This window comes from Lissotriton vulgaris, chromosome 7, assembly GCF_964263255.1.
Source record: "Lissotriton vulgaris chromosome 7, aLisVul1.2, whole genome shotgun sequence".
In the NCBI taxonomy this organism is placed as follows: Eukaryota; Metazoa; Chordata; class Amphibia; order Caudata; family Salamandridae; genus Lissotriton; species Lissotriton vulgaris.
Window position 1 is genome coordinate 184,325,440 of NC_141695.1, and position 23,128 is coordinate 184,348,567.

A 23,128-nucleotide genomic window follows, 5' to 3' on the forward strand; every position below is an offset into this window, starting at 1 on the left:
GCCCCGGTGGTGGAACGAAGACGGTCTCTCCTTTTTAAAGATCAACCCAAAATTTGGGGACTTAGCTACCTATGAAGCGAGCCCCATAGCTCAGGGTAAACTTTTAGGTGAACCTTTTGTTAAGGAGCTGAACAAATTTGTTACCACCTTTTCAGGCATGGATAAGGCTCAGGGCTCCATAAAAAAGATTTTTCCAGGGCAGGTTTTTGCCGGGGCTGGAAGAGGCAGGGGTCGCTCCTCCGGCCGCGTCCATTAGCAAGGCCCCTTCAACAGGGGTCAACATTGAAGAAATAAAGGCTAGAACGACGGCCGCCAAGGAACCTTTTATCCCAGCAGAGGTTCCGGAAGAGGGAAAGGACGGAACAACAGAGAATGTGCCAACACTCCTGGTAAGAATTATCCTTTCTGACCCTCAAGATCTGGGGGTAGAGGCTCCTACTCTTCTCACACAATTAGGGAAAGATAACGTCAGACCTGTGCGTGTTGCAGACAGTAAAGAGATTCCACATAGAGTTCTGCGGTGCTCCCACTCAAGTGGTGCGCCCATGCCCATTGGTGTTTTTGGCAGAAGAGGAGAGTCTGATAGAGTCTGAAATTTTGTAACTGTTAAGGAAAGGAGATATTTGCAGGTCGATTATGTAGTAATCCACTTCAAATTGGGTTGATAAATCCTTTATTTAGTACATGTCAAGTACAGCAACCATCAGCAAACCCAGCAATTACTGGTTTAAATTGGAACCTTCCCAATTATGCCATTCTACTGCATCATGACTGCATCATCTTAATTCTAAACATTACCACATATCTTCCCCCCTATGGAATCTAAAAGAATGAAAATAAAGAAATATTAAAAACTATAACACATTTTCCTTTACAATGTAAAATGCATATGAAGAGATGAACTTACAAATGAAATACCTTTCAAAAAGTGCATTTGTATATATATATATATATATATATATATATATAACACATACTTTACAAATGAGATACTTTACACAAACTACCAAAACTCCATTTCTTTCCATCATCTCGTTCAACCACAGAACCCTTGACAGAAACAACTTAATGTGGCTGAGAAAACTTACTTTCACCCTTCCTTACAAAAACAAACTTCCTCACAACAACCCAATCACCTTCTTCAAAAACTAAATCCTTAACACATCTCCTACTGTCAAATTCCATCTTATTGCGCCACTGACAATCAATAATTCTCGACCTCATCCTTTCGCTATCAACCCAAACCTGATTCTTCTCCTTCAACCACATTGGGGACTCCTTAGTACCTGGTTCCCTTCCCTTCAAAGCCACAAAAGGAGAAACTCCAGTAACTGAATGTGATGTAATCCTATGACCCCACATCATTTTTCACAATTCATCTTTCCATGACAAACGATTAGCCAAGGAAAGCTGAATAGAATCCATTATCATTCTGTTAATCCTTTCTGCAAGACCATTTGCCTGCGGACGGAATACAGCCACTCTCTCATGACTAATCCCCAAATTTAAAAGAAAACTACTCATCTCTGAAGAAACCAACTGAACACCATTGTCAGTTATGAGAGTTTTAGGTACCCCCTCCTCCAAGAAAACTTCCCTCAAAAATGCGATCACATTTACAGTGCAAACCTGCCCCACTGATTTGCAAGTAAACCACTTGCTATGATAATCAACCAACACAAGTAAGAACCGATTATTGCTTCCCAATTTCTCAATTGGACCTAAAATATCCAAGGCTAATTTTTCCCAAGGTCTCATGGGTAAATCCACACATCTCAAAGGAGGTTCCCTTGTAACCCTCACTTTATCACTATTGCTACAAGCATGACAATCACGTACAAGATCTTCTACATTCTTATCCATCTCTGGCCACCAATAAAATTCTCTTAATCTACGCTTTGTTAGACTCTACCTAGGTGCCCCTCGTGTACAATTCTCAACAATTTTTGCCTCAACAAATTTGGTGGAACAATTCTATTTCTTCTTAAAATGTTGTCACCTTGCAAACTAAGTTCGTCCATAACAGATATATATTGTTTATGTACAATCTCTTCTCCAGATCCATCCCAAGAATTCATAATCAACTCTTTCACTTTCTTGTATTCCAGATCTATCTCCATAGCCTCTCGCCACTCTTCTTGACTAACAGCAAATTCACTGTCAATACTCACAACAAAGTCTTCTAAAATTTCCACATGAACATCATCTTCTACTGGCATCCTAGGGAGACAATCCGCAATAAAATTTCTATTCCCTCGAACATATTCCACCACAAAATTATAGTCCAAAACAGATAGTAACCACCTCCATATACGGGGAGTCACACTTCCCTCTAAACCTCGTACTCCTTTAAAAACATGAGCTAAAGGTTTATGGTCCGTCTTTACCACAAATGGCAACCCCCACAGATAATACTTAAAATGTGTTATTCCCCAACAACAGGCCAGTGCTTCCTTTTCTATAGTAGAATACGATTTCTCAGCTCCTTGTAACCTACGTGAAGCAAACCCAATGACAGTTTCATTACTATCTGACACTTGTATCAGCACTGCCCCCAACCCAACATTGCTAGCATCCGTAACCAAAATTGACTTTTTCTTAAAATCAAAATGTCCTAAAGACGGCGCCTTCAAGAGACTTTCTTTCACTTTAACAAACGCGTCCTGGCATTCAATATTCCATTCAAATACCACACCTTTTTTCAAAAGAGCTCTCATAGGTTCCACTAAGTCAGCAAACTTAGGCACAAATTTAGAACAATACTCAGCAAGGCCTGAAAACGATTTTAACTGTTCCTTATTAATAGGAGATGGCGCATCCTTCACAGCTTTCACTATACTACTCTTTGGTTTTATACCCTCTGCAGATATCTGATGACCCAAATAGTTTACCTGGCTTAATCTCAATTGACACTTCTCTTTTTTTATTGTCAAACCATGCTCTGAAACTCTACGCAACACTTCATTCATCAACTGATCATGTTCCTCAAATGACCTCCCCACAATCATAATGTCGTCTTGAAAACACAACACTCTGTCCATCCCCTTAAAAATATTTTGCATAACACGTTGAAACACAGCTGAGGCTGAGGCTAACCCAAATGGCATCCTACGATACCGAAATGCACCCAAAGGTGTCACAAATGATGTCAAGGGACGTGATTCGGGATGTAAATTCACTTGATGATAAGCCGAGGACATATCAAGGACACTAAAAACACAACCTCCACCCATCCTACTCAGCATTTCTCCAATATTTGGTAAAGGTTATCTATCCACCCAAATATTTCGATTTAAATCTATCAAATCAATACACAAACGAATTTTGTTCCCTTCCTTTGGTGCGACGACAATCGGAGATAACCATTCTGATGATTCAATCGGCTCTATAACCTTAGCCTCCAACAACTTATCTAGTTCCTTGCTAAGTGGTTCCCTCATCATATGTGGTATTGACCTAACCTTATGAACAATTAGTTTAGCATTTTGTTTTTTAAATTATACGATGCGAAAATCATTTCAACATACCCAACTTATCAGAAAAAACATGGGAATGCTTTTCCATTAACATTTTCCCCCATTCATTGTCTATCTCCCCGCCAGAAGACACATTTTCCACATCTTGTTCAATAATCATTACAGGTTCTACAGCATTTGGATTGAGTACAATATTATCCAACTTTTTCGAAGAAAAAATTGACAACATAGCGGCAGCAATCCTTCAGAAAGATTCCGATACCACCAAAGACCCAATCCCCAATAGCACTCATGCGTTTACCTCATTCCAACCACTTAACAAAGAACTTGCTCTAAAACTATTTCTGGAATGTAAATCTGGCTCACCTCTGGACCCAGCCCCAGCTCTTATCATGAACGAAATTGCCCCCATCATCATTAACCCCCTACTTGACATCTGGAACTCCTCACTACTCACTGGGGTTGTTCCCGCAGCCTGGAAACACGCCATGCTGATCCCTCTCCAAAAAAAAAACGGCGTCGACCCTTCCTGTCTAAATAACTACAGGCCAATATCACTTCTACCCAAACCCGCAAAAGTTCTGGAAAAAGCTGTCCAAAAACAACTGTCACACTACTTGGAATCCAACTCCCTATTCCACGACACCCAGTCAGGTTTCAGACCGGACTACAGTACCGAGTCGGCGCTACTCGAGGTATCTGAATCGATCCGCGAATGCACGGACAAGGGAGAGGAGGCCATGCTAGTCCTCCTCGACCTATCGGCAGCGTTCGATACCATCTCGCACGAAAAACTCCTGACCCGCCTACAAGAAGTTAGTATTAGCGGACGCCCACTTGCATGGATAAAATCCTTTCTCACAAACAGAATACAGCAAGTGATGCTAGGACCTTTTCTCTCCTCCAAAAAACAGTTGATCTGGGGCGTCCCACAGGGCTCTGCCCTCAGCCCGCTCCTTTTCAATGTATACCTCAAACCTTTGGCCAAAGTTGTAGAATCCTGGGGCGTCAAAGTAACCTTCTACGCTGACGACACCCAACTGGTGTTCTCCTTCAAAGAACACACTGAAAAATCTTTTACCAACTTCCGCCTCTGTATGCTCCACATCGCAGCCTGGATGTCCGCCAACAACCTGAAACTCAATACAGACAAAACCGAGGTACTGTTCTTCAATCAAAAATCGCCTATACCCTCCAACCTCTGGTGGCCGTCTGAACTCAACCCCCCCCCAGAACCAGTTCAAACCGCACGCAACCTTGGCTTTCAATTCAACACCTCCCTCTCCTGCAAAACTCAAGTCAACAAAGTCACCTCAGCCTGCTTCGGCAAACTGCGAATGATAAAAAATATCATCCCATACCTCCCACTGGAGTCCCGCAAAACGGTGGTCCATGCCCTGATTACCGCTCATCTGGACTATGCCAACAGCCTATACGTAGGCGCCCCCACTTACCTCATCCACCAACTTCAAAAAGTCCAGAATGCGGCGGCCAGGCTTGTCTGCAATGTCCCCTATCGCCATTCCATCACACCCCATCTAATCAAACTTCACTGGCTACCAATAAAACTCCGTATCCAATTCAAGGCCTTAACACTGGCCTTCAGAGCGCTCAATGACAGAGGCCCATCCTACCTACGTCACAGAATGAGGTTTTCACAAGCACCAAGAAACCTGAGATCTAATCATCTTCGCCTCATGATCTGCCCCCGCTTTCGCCTCACACGTACAGGGGGAAGGGCCCTGGCAGTAAAAACCGCCAAACTATGGAATCAGCTACCCACTGAACTAAGATTCCTGACGTCCGAACCCCTATTTAGAAAAAAACTAAAGACCTGGTTATTTTCACAGATCTAAGACCCCTCTGTACTTCCCCCCCGAACCTCCTGAGACTATGTCTTCAGCGCCGGGACACCTCCGTCGGAGGTAGCTGCGCGCTCTACAAAATTCAAAAATAAAAATAAATAAATAAATAAATATTCAAATCTTTCTGATGACGCCATCCAAGTAAATTAGATCCTTCCTTAGTAATGTAAACCCTTCCATTGAGCCCATTCTTTTTGAAAACAATATCCATCCATTGCATTCGAAGAATGTTAATCTTTGATCCACCATATCCCACAGCTTTCATATCCGCTGGTAATAGATCTTTTATATCTCCATGTAACTTTTCTTGGAAAGTCTCTTTTGAAAGTAAAGTAAAAAGGCTACCAGAATCAGCCAAAAGACTTACAGTTCCTTTTCCCAAAGTAATATCACAATGAGGTTTCTCTAATTTTGTTGTACTTTCTCTTCTTAAATTGGTGCGACTCTCATCAATTTTTGAAACAATTTCAGAATCATATTGCTCCACTGACCCTATAACCTGTGAAGGATCTTCCACAGTTTCAACAGATAAAAATAATTCTTCATTTTGTTCTTCCCCATTCTCTATTCCTTTAATACGAGCATTTTTAGTGTATCCTTTCGATCTACATGCTTTCGCCAGATGACCCCTCTTTCCACATATTCTGCATGTTGCATTTCTTGCACCACATGCAAAGCTTGAACTTACATGTCCTGGGCATCCACACCTGTAACAAATTATGGGTCTCTTATCAGTTGTTTTGAACAATCCATTTTCATTACTTTTAACAAGAGGTTTTGTATATGTTTCTTTCTTTACTTCTTTGACTTCCACAGCAGCTTCTTTATTCAACACTACCATCGGATTTCCAGAAACCCCTTTACTTTTATCAATTTTTTTGACCCACATGTCAGTATTTTCTATGCTTCTAGCGATTCGAATAGCTTGTTCTAAAGTTGGATCTTTAGATAATAATTTCTCTTATTCTCTTGTTAATTGTGAATCTAACAATTTGATCCCTTATCAAAGAGTCACATAAACCTTGAAAGTTGCATGTGACAGCCAGACCACGTAGATCCGCTACATATGACATAATGCTCTCATCCAACCTTTGTGCTCTACAAAAAAATGTATGTCTTTCAAAAACACTATTAACTTTCGGAGTAAAATTCTTTTCTAACATTTGTAAGGACATTTCATAAATATTCAATGGATGACCATCTCCTGTACCTAAAGATATCTCTGGCAAATCATCATATATCATTCTCCCTTCCACACCAAGGTGATGTAAAAGTATGGCTTGTCTTCTCACAGGACCATATTTATCATATTTATCGGCTTTGGTCACGCGCTGCTGTCTATATTCAATGAACCCTCACGTTCAATCACACGATGGGTTATGCGCTGATCTTTACGTTCAATTCCTCTTCAGATCAGTTATTTAGATTCCGCCGAACAGCATCTCTAACGCGCTAATGTATTTTAATTACGCTTCAAAAATTTGCCCAAAACAATTACACCCAGGCTCTTAAAATTCAATCGACCAGGTGTTGTAGCCTTTCTAAACACATTCACGTTTGTTTCCTTGTTTCGCCCATCAATTAAAAAGTTAAAAGTCAAAGTCTGCTTTGAACAATATTTGTCTTCTTCCTGATTATGAATAAATAAGAGCACACTTACAGTTTAAGATAGGAATTTTTCAATCATAAATTCTTTTCTTCAATAGTGCTAAAGTAATCTTAGCATCGTTCCAGAGGAGATGGTTGAGTCTCTACCTGTCCTCTGCCCAGGTCCTCGTTGCCAAAATATGTAGTAATCCACTTCAAATTGGGTTGATAAATTCTTTATTTAGTACATGTCAAGTACAGCAACCATCAGCAAACCCAGCAATTACTGGTTTAAATTGGAACCTTCCCAATGATGCCATTCTACTGCATCATGACTGCATCATCTTAATTCTAAACATTACCACATATACTTCATACAAACAGTTTGCTCAGCAATCTCTTCCTCGTACAGAAAAAAGACTAGGGTTTCAGACCTGCCATAGTTTCAAAAGAGTTCAACGAGTGGCTCATCTACAACTACTTCTGGATGGAGGGATGCACTTACTAAGGGACATCCGTCTACCAGGGATTGGATGGTCAGATTAGATCTGAAGGTTGCCTATCTGACTGTTCCCATCTTCCCCCCTCACAGGAGATTTCTCCAGTTAACTTGGAAGGACCAGGTTTTCGAGTTTCGGGCTCTGCCCTTCGGACTCTCTTCAGCCCTGTGGTGTTTCACAAAGCTGTTGTGTCCAGTGGTGGAGATGCTCTGCGAGCAGGGGGTGAGAATGATCATCAGCCTGGATGATATCCTTATCATGGGTCAGTCTTTGACACATCTCTCCCACAACGTGAACATGGCTATTGCATTACTCCAAAACCTGGGTTTTGTCATCAAGGCACGGAAGTCAGAGCTATGCCCAGCAAAACAGATAATGTTCCTGGGTTTTCTTATAGATTCTGCTTCAGCCACCCTGAGCTTACCGGCATGAAAGGTGAACCAGATACGGAAGGAACTCTTGCAGGTTCTCCGGAGGGACAGAATCTCACTGTGCAAACTAGCCAGGATTGTGGGCCTTCTTTCCTCTTAGATCCAGGCCATATTTCCTGGCCCATTACATTAGAGGGCCCTTCAGAGATTGAAAGCTAAGCACCTATGGAGGGGTCTCACCTACTCAGAGGTCATCTCCCTGACGGAGGAGGCCTGGACAGAACTCCAGTGGTGGATCGATCGCATGGCAGCCTAGAATGGACGGGCGATATTCGGATCAACCCCGGATTTGGTGAAAGAGTCAGACACTATCAGTTTAGGCTGGTGAGCCCAATGTGGAAAGATCTCGATGGGGGCAGATGGTCAGAGGAGTAGTTGCAGTTTTTCCTCAACTGCCTAGAGTTGCTGGCTGCTGGCGGGATCTTTTGCCGTGAAATCCCTTACCAAGGACAGGGTCTCTTGTTGCATCCTGTTGAGGATGGACAACATCTCGGCAGTACAATACATCAATCAGGTGTACCTCGATCACGGGTTTTATCCAACCTGGCAAAGGATTTTTGGCACTATTGCCTCCAGAAACAGATCTCAGTGATGGCAGAATTCCTTCCCGACCTGCAAAACACGGTAGCGGATTGGAAATCCAGGAACTTCTCCGACTACAGCGATTGGAATCTAGATCGGGCAGTCTTCCTGGCTTTGATGGACAGATGGGGAGCCTGCAGTCTCGACCTCTTTGCCTCACGACTGAACCATAATCCATGAACCATAAACTTCCGCGATTTGTGAGCTGAAGACCGGATCTGGAACCCATGGCAGTAGATGCCTTTTTCCAAGACTGGTCGAGGGAACACCCTTATGCTTTTCCACCTTTCATGATTATACCTAGAGTAGTGCCCAAGTTCGACGACAGGCAGCGTCCGTCTTTCGAAACACGGTGACCGGGAACACACAGAGGAGGGATACCACAACTTTGTTCGCAATCCACAGAGGGATCGAATCTCATCCACTTTCATGAAACCTTAATTGGATCCCCTCCCGGTACGGCTTGATACACACACGTATCAAGTATACCTTTGCGTTCATCCACCTTACTTGGCTTGGAGAACTTATAAACGGATAAAAAAACGATTGCTCTAAACTCAGAGCGGAGAAACATTGTTTATATTCCGATGTATATTAACTTCATATACTGAACTATCCACCCGAAGTCAAAGTGTCCATTAAGTCCGACCTACTGACCAGTGGGTCACACCACTAGCCCTGAAGAGTCGTGTTGACTCAACTTTAAACACGACGAAACACATGTCGGCTGAATGAGGATCAAATAAACAACAGTCAAATGCACATTTGGTAAAACCACTTTTTTCTCACTATCTCTTTTCTTTCTTTAGAATCAAAGGCCCTGATGAGAATCCTCTTAGACCAGCAGGATTCGAAACGCGTAGGCCCATCACCACTCTCAAGTCTGCGTGGGTGATAAGTTCATCTGAATTGCTTCGCTGCTTATCACCCGTTGTACATTACCGTGTTCATTTTTTCACTTTATCCCATCAAAAAACTGTGATTATTCAAATTTTGATTAGGAATGTACATTTTATGTAAATAATTTTTCAGTTAAACTTTTCGAAATATATTGCAGACTGTGGCCTTTTCCAGCATCCTTGTGTTCACTGTAAATATCGTTCACTGTAAATACATCACCTCTTATTCTCCCCATTGTTCCTGAATGGTTGATTGTTGTATGCTTGTGATATGTCTGACATAATGAAAGATTGTTTCTTCCCTTATTTTTGTACCTAGCATGTAATATTGTTTACTTTTGAACCAATTCGTTTTTGATAACATTAAGCAAATAATAAAAGCTACTAAGCACCTCCAAGCCTTGAATCTTACTTCAGGTTTAGCGTTTTAATAAGTATTCATGTGTATCAGTACTGGCATCCTCATTTTGTTGTTCTAGATACCGGCTCAGCCATACTGATTAGAGCCACCCCTTTGTAGTTTTCTGATATTTACAATATGGCACACCATGGAGCAAGGATTGACAGATGCGTCAGAAATTCTGATACATCTGTTGGCCCAAAAGTCACGCATTGCTGGAGTTGTTCTGGAGTTGTGTCACAAGCACGACGCAACTCCTGCAATGCATGCGTAGGCCGATACTCATTGTACTGTGTCACTCCTTATGCCTGCTTTAAGCAGACATAAGGTTTTCACGCAGTGGCAACCCTGCATATATTTTACCTGATGCAGGTATAATGTGATGCAGGGCTCTACAATGTTACGCATCTCCCTAGATGCATCACGTTGTAAATTGGTTGCATTGTTTACGCTGCTGCTGCGTCACAAAAGTGACACAACTTCGACGCAAAAGTGTTGCAAGGGGATTGTAAATCTGCCCCAGTATCTTTCAGAACAAGTGTAACAGAGTTTTAAAAAAAGGACACGTAGCACAAAAAACCAAGGCAAACAGTTCTTTTGAGAAGTTTTATAACTCAAAATTGTCTTTTGAGAACATTTAGCTACTCGAGGAGAGAATCTTCTCCAGGTTGCAGCTGTGGTCAATAGCGCTCTATCACACTCACACCCTCGCAAAGAGAAGTACCAGACATCGCTGGTTCGGACTAAAGCCGTGCTGGCAGCCATAATAACTCATGGGCTGTTAAAAAATCTCATGGGTGCTTGCGAGCACATGGCAAGTTGCGGTTGCACTCGCTGCGGATGTGAAAAGACGCTATCAGCGCGCCAACGGAAAAAACTATGCTCTCTTGTGGAGCACTGTTTATTGGTAACTCTGCGTTCTCGGCAGAACAGAGAGTTGCTGAATTCCCCAAAGTCTGCGAGTGGAGAGAAGCTTTTCAACCAGGCCTAGTGTATATATATAAATATATACATATGGATATAAGTATATATTCACTGGAAAAAAAAGTCACAGGGACGGTATAGTTAGGCTCAGATTTCACTTGAACAAAACCATTGAAATTCAGAAGTTATAGTTACCTGCTCTAATGCAAACTTACGCCCCACAATGCCCTGCTTAAGACCTCACATACGCTTTGTAATGGAGTTACAGGTGGATGGAACTTTAAAAAGGCGACTTAGACTATAAAAGTTAAATTAGTATATTAGGTACACTACTATTGAGGGATTTTACTTCTAATATATACTTCTAATATATATTATGTGAGTGGCTGCGTGACTGTCACTGTACGTATTCTTGTGTGTATAGGTGTGTTAATAGCAGTATGGGTGTATAAGTGGATGAGTGAGATGGTGTTTCAGTTGCTGTATTGGTGAGTGAGTGGGTGTGCCTGTGGCTATATGGGTGTATCATCCAGTGAGTGGAAGTACTTTGTAAAGGTTTTGGTGTTTTAAAGATATATACTAAGCTGTTTCATAACATAACTTCTTTTGTACTACTAATGACTTGAGAGACTGTGTGAATCTGTGTGTGAGTGGTTTCTTGAGTACCTGTATGGGTGTTTGAGTGGGTGTGTGAGTTGCTGTATGTGAATCAGTGATTGTCAGTAGGGTTTTGGGTGGGTATAGGATTAAGGCTTGAGGAATATTTAGAAAAAAATATTTTTTATGTTTTTGCATATAAATATAGCTATAAATAATAACACACACACACACACACATATATATATGAATATATGTATATATAAACATATATATAACTAACCCCCTGCAGCTGAAAGGAATCCGAACACGGCGCTGAACAACGCTTGGAGGCGGACCGGAGAGGTCGGCCACGAGCGCAAGCATCGGCGCCACAACGGACACCCGATTAAGCTGAAAGCAGGTGAGAAGGCAGCGTTTTCCGATTCAGGCAGTAGAACAACGCAGCGGCTTGGCAACAGCCGGTTTAAAACATTGTAAATCCCTTTGTTACACCGCAAAAACAGTTGCAATAATGTCCACGAACTTGGACGAGGAAAGGGAGGCAGCAGCGGCATTATTATACAATAATTTACCGCGCGGTGCGTCTAACAAACAAAAGCATGCAACCGTTACCAATCCGGTTGATCAAGACGTCAAGCAAATGTTAAAAACGCTAGAAAAAAAGTCAAAATCCGAAGTAACAAAGTGGTGGGAGCACAAGTCCCTGACCAAATATGAAGAAGCAGGAAGGGTGCCAAGGGGCTTACGGATATTGCTTGCCCCCAGTTTCGTGGATCCAAATCCCGCCATGCTTAAGGAATGGGGAGAAAGCAATCTCATTGCATCAATGAACTTGATTAAGATACTGATAAAATATGCAATGTTGGACAGAACAACACTATTAGATGAAATCAAAAAAATCAATGAGGAACTGGACAAGTATGAGGAAACTGACATTAAAACTTTGATTCAAAAAAGTCGCAAAGAAATTGGTGAAAGATTACAGAAACATGAAGAAAAAATTAAATTGCGGAAAATCAATAAGTTTCAGAGAGATCTTGAGGACTATGAAACAGGTAGAATTTATACCTTCTCAAGAAAGTTTGACCAGGCAAGAAAACATCGCCAACTAACCAACCAAACAAAAGTGGCGCAAAATCCAAATGTTGGGAAGGACCAAGTATCGGCGAATGCCTTTGACCAAGACTCGGTGTCTCTTTCCAGCTCATGCGGTACCAATGGTTCATCCACCAGTCTCAACCAGGACACTGAATTACAAACCATCCTGGATCTAGGAGAGGAGGTCGATTTTTAGTAGAGGACCGACTCAGAACCTTGAGGCCGAGGACGCAAAACAGCGGCGCCGGAAGCGGCGCAATTTCAGGGGCAAAGCAAGGCGGCAACGCGCCAAATCAGCCGCAAAACAAAAAGAAGCCCTGGTACAATAAGAAAAAGAAAAAAAAACGCAATAGAAATGGCCAGCACCATCACCAACTTATCAAATTTGACTTTATCTACAGCAGAACAACAGCTGTTGTCTCTTGGATTAAATTACTGTCCAGAAAGTTCGTTCAACTACACAGGCACCAGAGCAGACGTGTTTCTATTTATCAGAAAACTTAAACTCAAGAAGTTTTTTGCAATTAAACCACAAACACAAGAAACCAATCGCATTGAAACCAGCAAATCGCCTGGTGATGTTATGCTAACTTCGGCGAATAATGCGAGAACCCTGTTGACCTTGTGTGACATAGGATCAGGCTCTTCTACAAACACAAATGATGACGACACTTTGAATACACAGGATCAGCTTCGTGCCATTGATGTGGTGCAGAGGGGAGCAGGGGAAAGCCCCTTTAAGACAGTCAGCAAATTTGTCCCAATCATGCCAAAGGACGCCGTGGACATATTCCACGAGTGTGTGGGGGAGGATTTAAAAACTCTTAATCGCCAAATACACAAACAAAGACACATCAAGGAAAAAAAGTTCAATTCCAAACTTGTCCAGTACAACCAACTTATGGACAAGCTCAGTAAAAACCAGGACATAGTAATCAATACATCAGATAAAGGAGGCAACATTGTTCTTTGGCCCAAAAAAGACTACATGTTAGAAGCATCCAGACAACTGAGTGATAAAAATTGTTACACAATCAGCAGCGGATTGGAATATAAGAGAGCTCGAGACACTCTAAAACGCATGCTACTGTCCTACAAACGAGAGCAGTTGATTTCATCGGATGAATATGGATTCTTACATGTGGACAACCCTGTGATGCCTCACTTATATTTAATTCCCAAAATCCACAAAATGCGCCATCCAACTCCAGGCAGACCAATCATCTCTGCTATTGGAAGTGTGGGGGAAAATGTTTCCCGCTATATTGATTACTTTCTACAGGGGCATGTCAAGGGTCTAGCCAGCTATATTAAGGACACGGGCGATTTTCTGTCTAAACTCAGTACGATCCAATGGCAAGCTGAGTGGTGCATTATTACATTGGATATTGAATCCCTTTACACTTGCATTGAACATAGCAAGGGGATTGAGGCAATAAGACACTTTTTGGGACAGAAAACATGTGAGTACTGTGGTCACAACAAAATGCTCAGTGATCTAGTAAGCTGGTGTCTAAATAACAATTTCTTTATGTATGGTAAAGACATTTGGAGGCAGACCAGGGGTGTCGCCATGGGTTCTTGCTTCTCCCCCAGCTACGCGTGTTTACACGTGGGCTGGTGGGAGGAGCGGGACCTTGTGGTCACACCGGGTTTTACTAATGTCCAGTACTGGATGAGATTTATTGATGATGTCTTTTGTGTATATAATGGCGATATGATAAGTGCACAACTGTTTGTCAATGCTCTCAACACCAACTCCAGCAATCTTTTTTTCACTTCTAGTATCAGCAGGGATTCAGCACAATTTTTAGATGTCCAGGTTGACATTAGGGACAACAATATTGTAACATCATTACACCGAAAACCCACTGCTGGCAACAGTATTTTACATGCCAGCAGTGGTCACCCTAGGCATGTAATCGAGAGTATCCCCCTAGGGGAACTTCTAAGACTGAAGCGAATCTGCAACAGTGAAGAAAGATTTGAGGAAGGAGCAAAAGCTATGTTGGAAAGATTGAGGGCCAGGGGCTACAAGGAACTAACCCTTTCCAAAGCATTAACAAAAGCAAAAGAAAGATATAGAGAGTCCCTTCTTTCACCCAAACCCGCAGACAATGAGAAGACTGAGTCAGTGCCAAGACTAATCATTTCGTACAGCCGCCAACAGAGACAAATCAGGGCAATCATCAATAGGCATTGGCCTATTCTAAAAACTGATGGTGTTTTGAATCCTAGGGTCTCTGATAAACCGGTGGTCACCTTTAAACGAGCATACAGTATGCACAGTAAATTGGTTAGATCTAGCCCAGAGCTAGTCAGTGGCAGTGACTGGCTCACCAAAAAGGGCTTTTTTAAGTGCAGCTCGTGTCGCGCTTGTAAATTTGGGAAAAACACCACCCATTACGACAATCCTTTCTCTGGCGCAAAGGTGGCAATCAGGGGTAATTACAATTGCCGCACGGAGTTTGCTGTATATGTCCTGATGTGCACCTGTGGCCTGAGCTATGTAGGTAGCACGAAGGCGCAGGTGCATGTTAGGATATTGCAGCATCTCCGGGCAATAGTCAATCATGACCCCGCACACCCCGTGGCACGTCATTTCGACATGGTTCATGCCAGGGATCTGGCATGTCTTAAATACTATGTCATAGATGCGGTACCAATTCTGAAACGAGGGGGAGACAGGGACAAAATCCTCAGAAGATTGGAGACCCAATATATTGTGGCGTTAGACAGTAAACAGCCCAACGGACTTAACGCAACTGAGGATTTACACAATTTTTTGTAAATATGGGTTGTTCCATCAGATAAACATTTTCCTGTTCTTTACTCCCCATTACATCCAAATGGATGAAGTGTTCCTGTATATTTAGTCTTGAACCAGAGTGGCAGCTTACACATCCATTGGAATATATCCATATATTCTGATGGGAGATAGCACAGAGAGCTCATGTTTTGTACAGGCTTGCTAACTAATGAAAGTTTACATATATTGTATATATTGCCAATTAGTGAAAGGTTACATATATTGTATATACATGAGTTATAGTTATACTGCCACTATACAACAATATTTCTTTTCCAAATCCCTTTTTTCCGGACTAGCACAGAATATGCAATTATCCCCCTTTTTTCATTTAGTCATTCTTTAGATTTAATGCACACCCATCCGCACATCATGAGCACTTTTGGAGGTGATTTTATCACATCATATGTACATATTTAGGTACTTATAGTTTTTGTATATAGTTGTACATAGGTCTTAATATTTATGACAATGTAAATTCATGAATTGTGAATTTTAATAAATATTGTAGACTTCAGCTCATGGGCAATACACAATTTAGCTGTCACGTATATATAATATCACATGAATTATAGGTCTTAATTTTCATATTTTTGATACTGAGATACATATGTACACAATGAGTATTATGTACTTTATATCTGAGATATTTGAATTACTGCATTCAAGCAGCGATTTTTTCAGTATTTGATAAATTTTACAACTCGCTTGTCGGGTGTTTCTGCATTCAAGCAGTCATGATATCATACAGACCTGTACAGAGATTTGTGCTAAAAACATTTATTGGGAACAAGACCAGGTCCATAATGATTTTTTATGGACAGTTTTGGTCTTCGTAATTATTACTACTGAATTTTTGATGAATGGGTTAATTGTAAATTTTGTATATATTGTATTGTACTTTATATACCCAAATAGTTTATTATTTGAATTAACTTCATCTCGATTTGTGATTTCAATATATTTTCAGTCATTTACATTCCCTGCGTTTTAATGTTTGCACTCATTTCTATTTCTATGTATCAGTCATGTGACACACAATAGGAGGTGTGGCCCCTAGGAAGGGTCAAGGGAAAAAAAGCAAATAAATTAAATGGCAGACTGTTTACAAGGTGTGTGAACAAGAGTACGTGGTACTCGAAACGCGTCACTTGAAGGGTCGTGAATAAAAAAGATCATCCTGCCTGAAAACGTGGGGTCTGCCTTCTTCTTTCGCCGCGCTGCGCTGTTGGCGTGGAGGTTCGAGGATTGTGCTACATAAATATAAGTATATGTATATATATATATATATATATATATATATACATACATATACCCACACATACATACTTATTTGTATGGGTGTTAGAAACATAGGTTTCTAGTTGGCAATGGTTTGTACCTTTGTCCAAGCAGGGACCCTTCTTCCTAGTCAAGGTAGGGGGGATACACTTTTAAAATAACCCCTGCTCACCCCCTTGGCAGCTTGTTACAAGGAGACAGGCGTATCTCAGAAGCAGTCTGTAAAACATTTGTGAACACATACAGTAATACTGTGAAAACACTACAGTGGACCAGTTTAGGAAATAAAATCAAAACTTTATATAAACCAACAAGACCAAATATGACAAAAATACCAACATACAATACTGTAAAAATAGTTACTTTGCAAGATAACCTTTAAAATGCAAAAATAGCTGCAAAACACAATTCTTCAATGCTGAAAACAACAGAGTCTAACAGTTCCAGCCGACTGCATTGGTACAGGCCAGCTAAAGCGTCAACAGCCTTGTAGAAAGTACTTTTCTTGTTGCGGTTGACACTTTGGTACGGGCCAGTCGGGGCAACCGTTGTGATTGCAGTGAAGTGGAGCGGTGCAGGTGGAGGTGCCCTCATGGTGCGGTGCAGGCAGTGGTTTAGTGAGGGTGTTGGTGATGCTAAGGCTTGTGTTGCAGAGTGAGGCGGTGCTCTATGCGGTGCTGGCAGATCACGATGCAGGAGACGGAGATGGTTGGTGTTTGGGTCAGGCAGCGATGGTGTCAGCGATGTCCAGGCAGGGTGAGATGAGACGGTGCAGTGCCTACAGGAATCGGTGCAAGCAGCGGCTCAGTGACGATCGTCCAGATGGTGTCGGTGATGCCAGGGATGTGGTGTGAAGTGCGGCAGTGCCTTCTGCAGAGGCTTCAGGACACAGAATCCTACTACGGAGTCGGTGACAGAGTTGGTAGCCCTTTACTTCTGCGGTGAATGAAACCAACAGTTGCAGAGATGGTGCCCAGAAGGACGGTGAGATCTTTGCTGTTCCTGGGACCTCTTGAACAAGGGGCATGGTCCACTTCCAGGTCCTTTGAGATATTTCTCACGCAGGATATACACACAGTTCCTCTCCCTGGCAGAAACAGCTACTTCAGGCCATCTCCAGACAGCATACAGCAAATGGGCCGTATCCCTCCTCCAGTTTCTTTCAGCTCTTCTCCTTGGCAAAGTCCAAAAGTGATCTAAAAGTCTGGGGTCTGGGCCCCTCTTTTTATAATACAAAATCTTTTGTTCTCTTTGGCAGAGAAGCTCTTTGCCCAGCCAAAACCAGTTCTGTCCTCTGTTGCAGCTTCCTAGCAGGAGGTGGAAACAGCATTCTCCAAGGCAGACTAGGCCCATTCAGGTGTGAAAGAACCCCCTACTCTGAATGCAGCCCAGTTCTATTCAGCTGATTCCTGACTCACCCTAGAAAGGCAGGACACACCTCAACCCCCAAGTGGCATATCTGAACAGAATGCACATCCCTAGCCCCTGTTACTCCAAAGACAGACAGTCAATTCAAACCAAAGCAGAGGCACACTGGATGGTTAGGCAAGAAAATACCTACTTTCTAAAATTAGTAGTTTCAAACCCAATATGTAAAAATAAGCCTCCCTAAAAGATGCATCTTAACATTCTGAGTTCTGGCATATCAAACTTTATTTTTCCCTCTTGTACCATGGGCAGTAATACTCGTAAGATGTTATGAGCAAACTCCCCATTCTATCTAATGGCACAATTAAGCTTACAATAGTGAAAAACGAAATTGGCAGTATTTCACTATCAGGACATGACACACACATCAGGGCAGGTCCTACCTTTCATATACACTGCACCCTGCCCAGAGTGGTGTCCTGGGCCTACCTTAGGGGTGACTTACATGTATTAAAAGGGTAGGGCCTGGCAAGTGGGTGCACTTGCCGGGTCAACATGGCAGTACTCGACAGCAGACAGGCACAGCATTGGTAGGCCTGAGACCTTGTGGCAAGGCTGCTATTGTAGGTGGCACAATCAGTGCTGCAAGCCTGCTAGCAGTATTTGGTGTACAGGCCCTGAGCACACACAGTACACTGTACTTGGGACTTAACAGTAAACCAAATAACCCAATCATAGAAACACCAATCCATAATTACAATATACAGAGGGAGCACTTCCACTTTGGCACTGAAAAGTAGTGGCAAAGTGCCCAAAAGCACCTTGACAAGCAAAACAAAATGCATCACACAGTAAAAATACAGGAGGCAAAGACAAAAAAATGCAGGGGAAACTGACGCCAAGGATGCCAGGTCTAACAATTTTTCTATAAATATACATACAAATATACATATATATATTTTTTAAAACATGCTTTTACCACTCATGATTTTTCAAATATTATGTTTATATACATATATAAAAGGCTATTTACTTATCTGCTAAATACTTTGGGGCAGATTTACAAACCCCTTGTGCTGCCAGTACGCCACTTTTTGTGACACACTGGCAACACATTTCTCTGCCCCATATTTACAAGGATAGGAAAAGCCACCCTGCATGGCTTTTCCTGTCCTTGTAAATACGGCCTCTTTCCATGAAGTACTTTGCGTGAAAGGGGCATTCCATCGGTGTTGCTGTGGGTGTTCTCATGCAACACCCATTGATCCAGACACATTTCTAGATTTACGAGGTTTCGTAAACCTGGAAATGCATCAGTATGCTATGCCACGCTAAGGGTGGCGTAGCGAAGCACAATGAGGAGAAATGTTTTAATTTCTCCTCATTTTGTTCCTCTTTCCATGCATGCTGCATTCTACAGAACGCATTGAAAGAGGAAAATGCCTGTAGTGATTGTTTTTGTGCAGGAAGGTGCCCCATGGTGCAAGGGAGCCTGCTCCGGTGCATGGCAGCTGTTTGTGTGCCAGAGCAGGGGAGAGCACAGGAATGCAATATATCATTGTAAATATGTTGCATTCCTGTGCTTTGAAAGTGCTGCAGTGTGGCCCAGCCAAACGGCTTGCAGTGGCACGCTGTGGCACCTTCTTGTAAATCTGCCCCTTACTTTTTCATGGTAAAGGAATGCGTGGTACAGAGGTGATAGTTGTTATGAATGCATTTTAAGGCATTCGTTGTAATTGCATGCGGGGTTCAATAAAACAACCCTCCCCAAACCACTAGTCTATGACCCATCCTAAATCTCTACCAAACTATCCACATACCTCGTCTCTCAGACTCTACCCACACCTGTATGCTACTACGGACTCCAAAAACCCCTTCACAAACTCTTTCTACCTTTATCCTATTCATCTAACTAACAGGTGCACATGCCTACCACTCCCAATATCAATCTATCCCAAATACCCCTTTCCAAACTCTTCCCTCTTTTATCCCTCCTTTACCCTATTCATCCAACTAACAAGTGCACATTTCCACCACTCCCAATGACAATCTATCCCGTACAACCTTTTATAAGCTAGTCCCTTCTTCATCCCTTCTCTACTCTGCTCATTCAAATAACAAGCACACCACTCCCAAACACAACTTATGTTTTCCCTCTACTTATCCACCACTAAACCACCTTGTGTTCCAGAGTAGTGTTCTACACGCCAAAAAGTCTTTCAATGTCTCATCGGGGGCAGTAAGCACTATAGAAATACAATTACAGTTAACTATCATCCATTGTCTTGAAGAAACTGGCTGTGCGTTCTCTATTCATTAAGGAAGTCACCATCCACCATGCCTGCTTTTTGCAGTAGAACCTTTGTCTCTTGCATAATATAGCCAACTGGTCTGTATGTTGGAGCAGAGTGCCATATGTATATTGTTATTGTCGCATTCTTGCTTGAATTGACCTGATCTATTATTATTGTATTTGGTGTGACAGAGATAAGCTTGAATGTTAGATTTCTTGAGCATTGATTTTAGGAAAATCTCAAGCCACTAAAGCAGCCATTGCTTTTATATATTTTTGCCACTCTCTTCACCTTGGATCCATCAAGAGACAACTAGTAACAAAATCAGGTAGTTGAAAATCAAGCACTCCCTTCCCGTCAAATACTATATTTAAAGTAAATCACTAGCATATGGTCTATCTTGTATCAAGGTCAAACATCTCAATTGCTGTTGTTGTCCCTGTTTGTGCTCCAGGAGTCTATGTGTTCCTCCTCATTTTCAAACTAGAGCTGTCACAGATTTGGCAGCAGGCTCTCAGCAGTGAAGCACACCACTTTGACATCATTTAGTACATTTCCTTCTAGTGACTTTTACATCGACATGGACTCATTAAGCAAACACTTGCATTGAAGTTGACACTCTTCTCCTGTTTTGCCATGATAAGCGGGACGTTAGTTCTGATGTGTCACAATTTGTGGAGTGGTGTGGCTCACTGGTTAAAGGTGGCAGACCCGGAAGCAGAGGACTGCCCGGGACCAGGGTTCAATACCCGACGCGGCAGGGTCGTGAACCAGGGTCAGCGGACTCAATAATTCTCGCCTCGGTGCCTAATCTAACCAGGGATCACACTCGGCAAGCTTGCCTGTTCTCCACAACGGCCCCCCACAAACGCTGTGGGATGCCTGTTTTCACCTTGGAGATACCCAGGAGGGAACATCTCACAGGGAAAGCCAGGACGGGTTCCCCAGCGGTCTATAGCGCCAGGATGCCTACGGGTAGCAGTGAGCTTTACAAGACACACACATTTACATTTACATTTGTCAATGTTCTCACACTTTCCCGCTGTTGAAATCTATCTTTCTCCTTTCCACTTCACTACATGCCAAATAAGAGTGACAGAACCACAAAAAGAGCACAACTCTGGACATTGAGGGCCATGTTTATGAAGGGGTTGCGTTGCTTTTGCACCACACAACATGGTTCATGCACGACCGAACCCCAAAATTCGATTTATTAGGCAACGCAAGGCCACTTCATTCAGCCCTAAGTGGTTTGCTGAATCAGGAGTAATGCAATGCAACACACATTTCTGTGTTGGTTTACTCTGCCCCAGGGAAGCATTCAGTCAGTCAGTCAAAGATTCTTTATTCAGCCACCATAGCCCGCGCACCTCCCATGGATTTTGAGGCATTCACAGATTTACCAGAACGAATAGACCTGGGAATGCAGCAAAATGCAACACCCTGACAAGGAGGTGTAAAGAGGAGAACTCTTTGTTATGTCCTCTACAGCACACATAGATAAAGGAATATACCTCAGGGGATTGTTTTTGTGCAGGAAGATGCAACTTCCTGCACAAAACAACCCTGCATGCAACGGAGGCAGCCTTGCACCATGGTGCAAAGGGTCCTGCGTTGTCGCTATCACATTGTGCGCCAGTGATAGGGAAAGGATAGGAACATGCTATATTGGGATACATATTACTGCCCTTTCCCTGTAATGCAGCACAGCAAGCTGACTTGCTGTGCTGCGTTACTTTTTAATAAATATGCTCCTGAAGGACTAACCATAGATGCCGTCTGAGAGACACACTCGTCCATCTAAGCACTCCCATGGACGACTGCCCGTCTGCAAATATGTCACCAAAGTGTAACCGCTATATAAATGCAACTGCAAGGCAATACACCCACACAGCCATTAATTAATGAATACATCCACCCATAACCCTTGTTGTGTTTGTGCTCATACATACATTGTTTGAGGCAAGTGAGTGTCGGTGTGTGTGTGTGTGTATTTACGCCTGTGTATATGTGCACTTGAATATTTTCCTTGTGCACATGAAGGCGTGTATGTGCTATCTGAGGATGCAACCAAGCATAACAAAGTTCCATAATTATACCATAACAAAGAGCATATGCCCATAAAATGACCAGCCCTATTGCCTTTGCCAATGATTGTCTTGCATCTTTAATGCATTACAGAGGAACCACAATGAGAATAACCATAATGCAAAATGATACCAATCCGAGTGCTAAGTCTGTTGCGGGATCCTAAAACATCTCTTTGTCTGGCCAGCTCATGGAAATACACAGGGCCTGGCTCGAGCTGTGCCCCCCCCCCCCCTCCCCCCTGAGGGACACTAACCCACCCTCCAACACAGGGACTGAAGAGACTACCCATCGCCCCAGTGCGGACCTGAAGACCTGTTCCTGGAAGAGGGCTGCAGCTTGTTTCATCGATTCATGCATCCAATGATAGACACACAATTTAGAAGCTGCTTTGTGCACTTACCTCTGGAGGAGCTGAGGCAGGCGTGTCTGTGTCCTGTGGGCGCCCTGCTGGTGTGAACCAAGCTGTCACAGAAGGAGGAGAGAAAAACCAAAGCAGGGCTGAGGCCACTTCCTTGTTGTGAACATTGGTTCAGGCTGTTCCTCTTCCCTGCAGCAACCTCCTCTTCTTCTAGGGTGCATGACTGTAGGTTTTAGCGGGTACATGTTAAGGACTTTGTGGGCCCTGTGTCGAACGTATTTTTGGGGCCTATGTTCCGAACAGCTTTGAATTTGTGATCCCGTTTCAGCTCGTTCATGCCCTCTTTGGACGGGCACTGACAGTGCAGAGGCGCACCGGTCCACATTCTAAATGTGTCTACATCTAGTATTCAGAGATACTTACTGTGTGTTCAATATTGTAACACATCAGTAGCTCACTAATATTGCAAATATTCTCTGTAACCCCTTCCCGTTTTTCATATGTGAAGTTCTGTTTTGACCTAAAAGAAACTTTTTTTACTGATGTTGCATTAAACATAAACACA

At 42.6% G+C, this 23,128-nt stretch overlaps 1 protein-coding gene across 1 annotated transcript in view; it reads right to left on the bottom strand.

Annotated features, from left to right (window-relative positions):
• The window catches only part of LOC147701148 (sialic acid-binding Ig-like lectin 13), a 498,018-nt gene extending 475,369 nt beyond the window's left edge, over positions 1-22,649 (bottom strand). The window contains exon 1 of the mRNA XM_086929313.1: positions 22,606-22,649. The gene's annotated coding sequence lies outside the window, so the exon portion shown is untranslated. The remainder of the gene's footprint in view (positions 1-22,605) is intronic.
• Between the last annotated feature and the right edge of the window lie 479 nt (positions 22,650-23,128).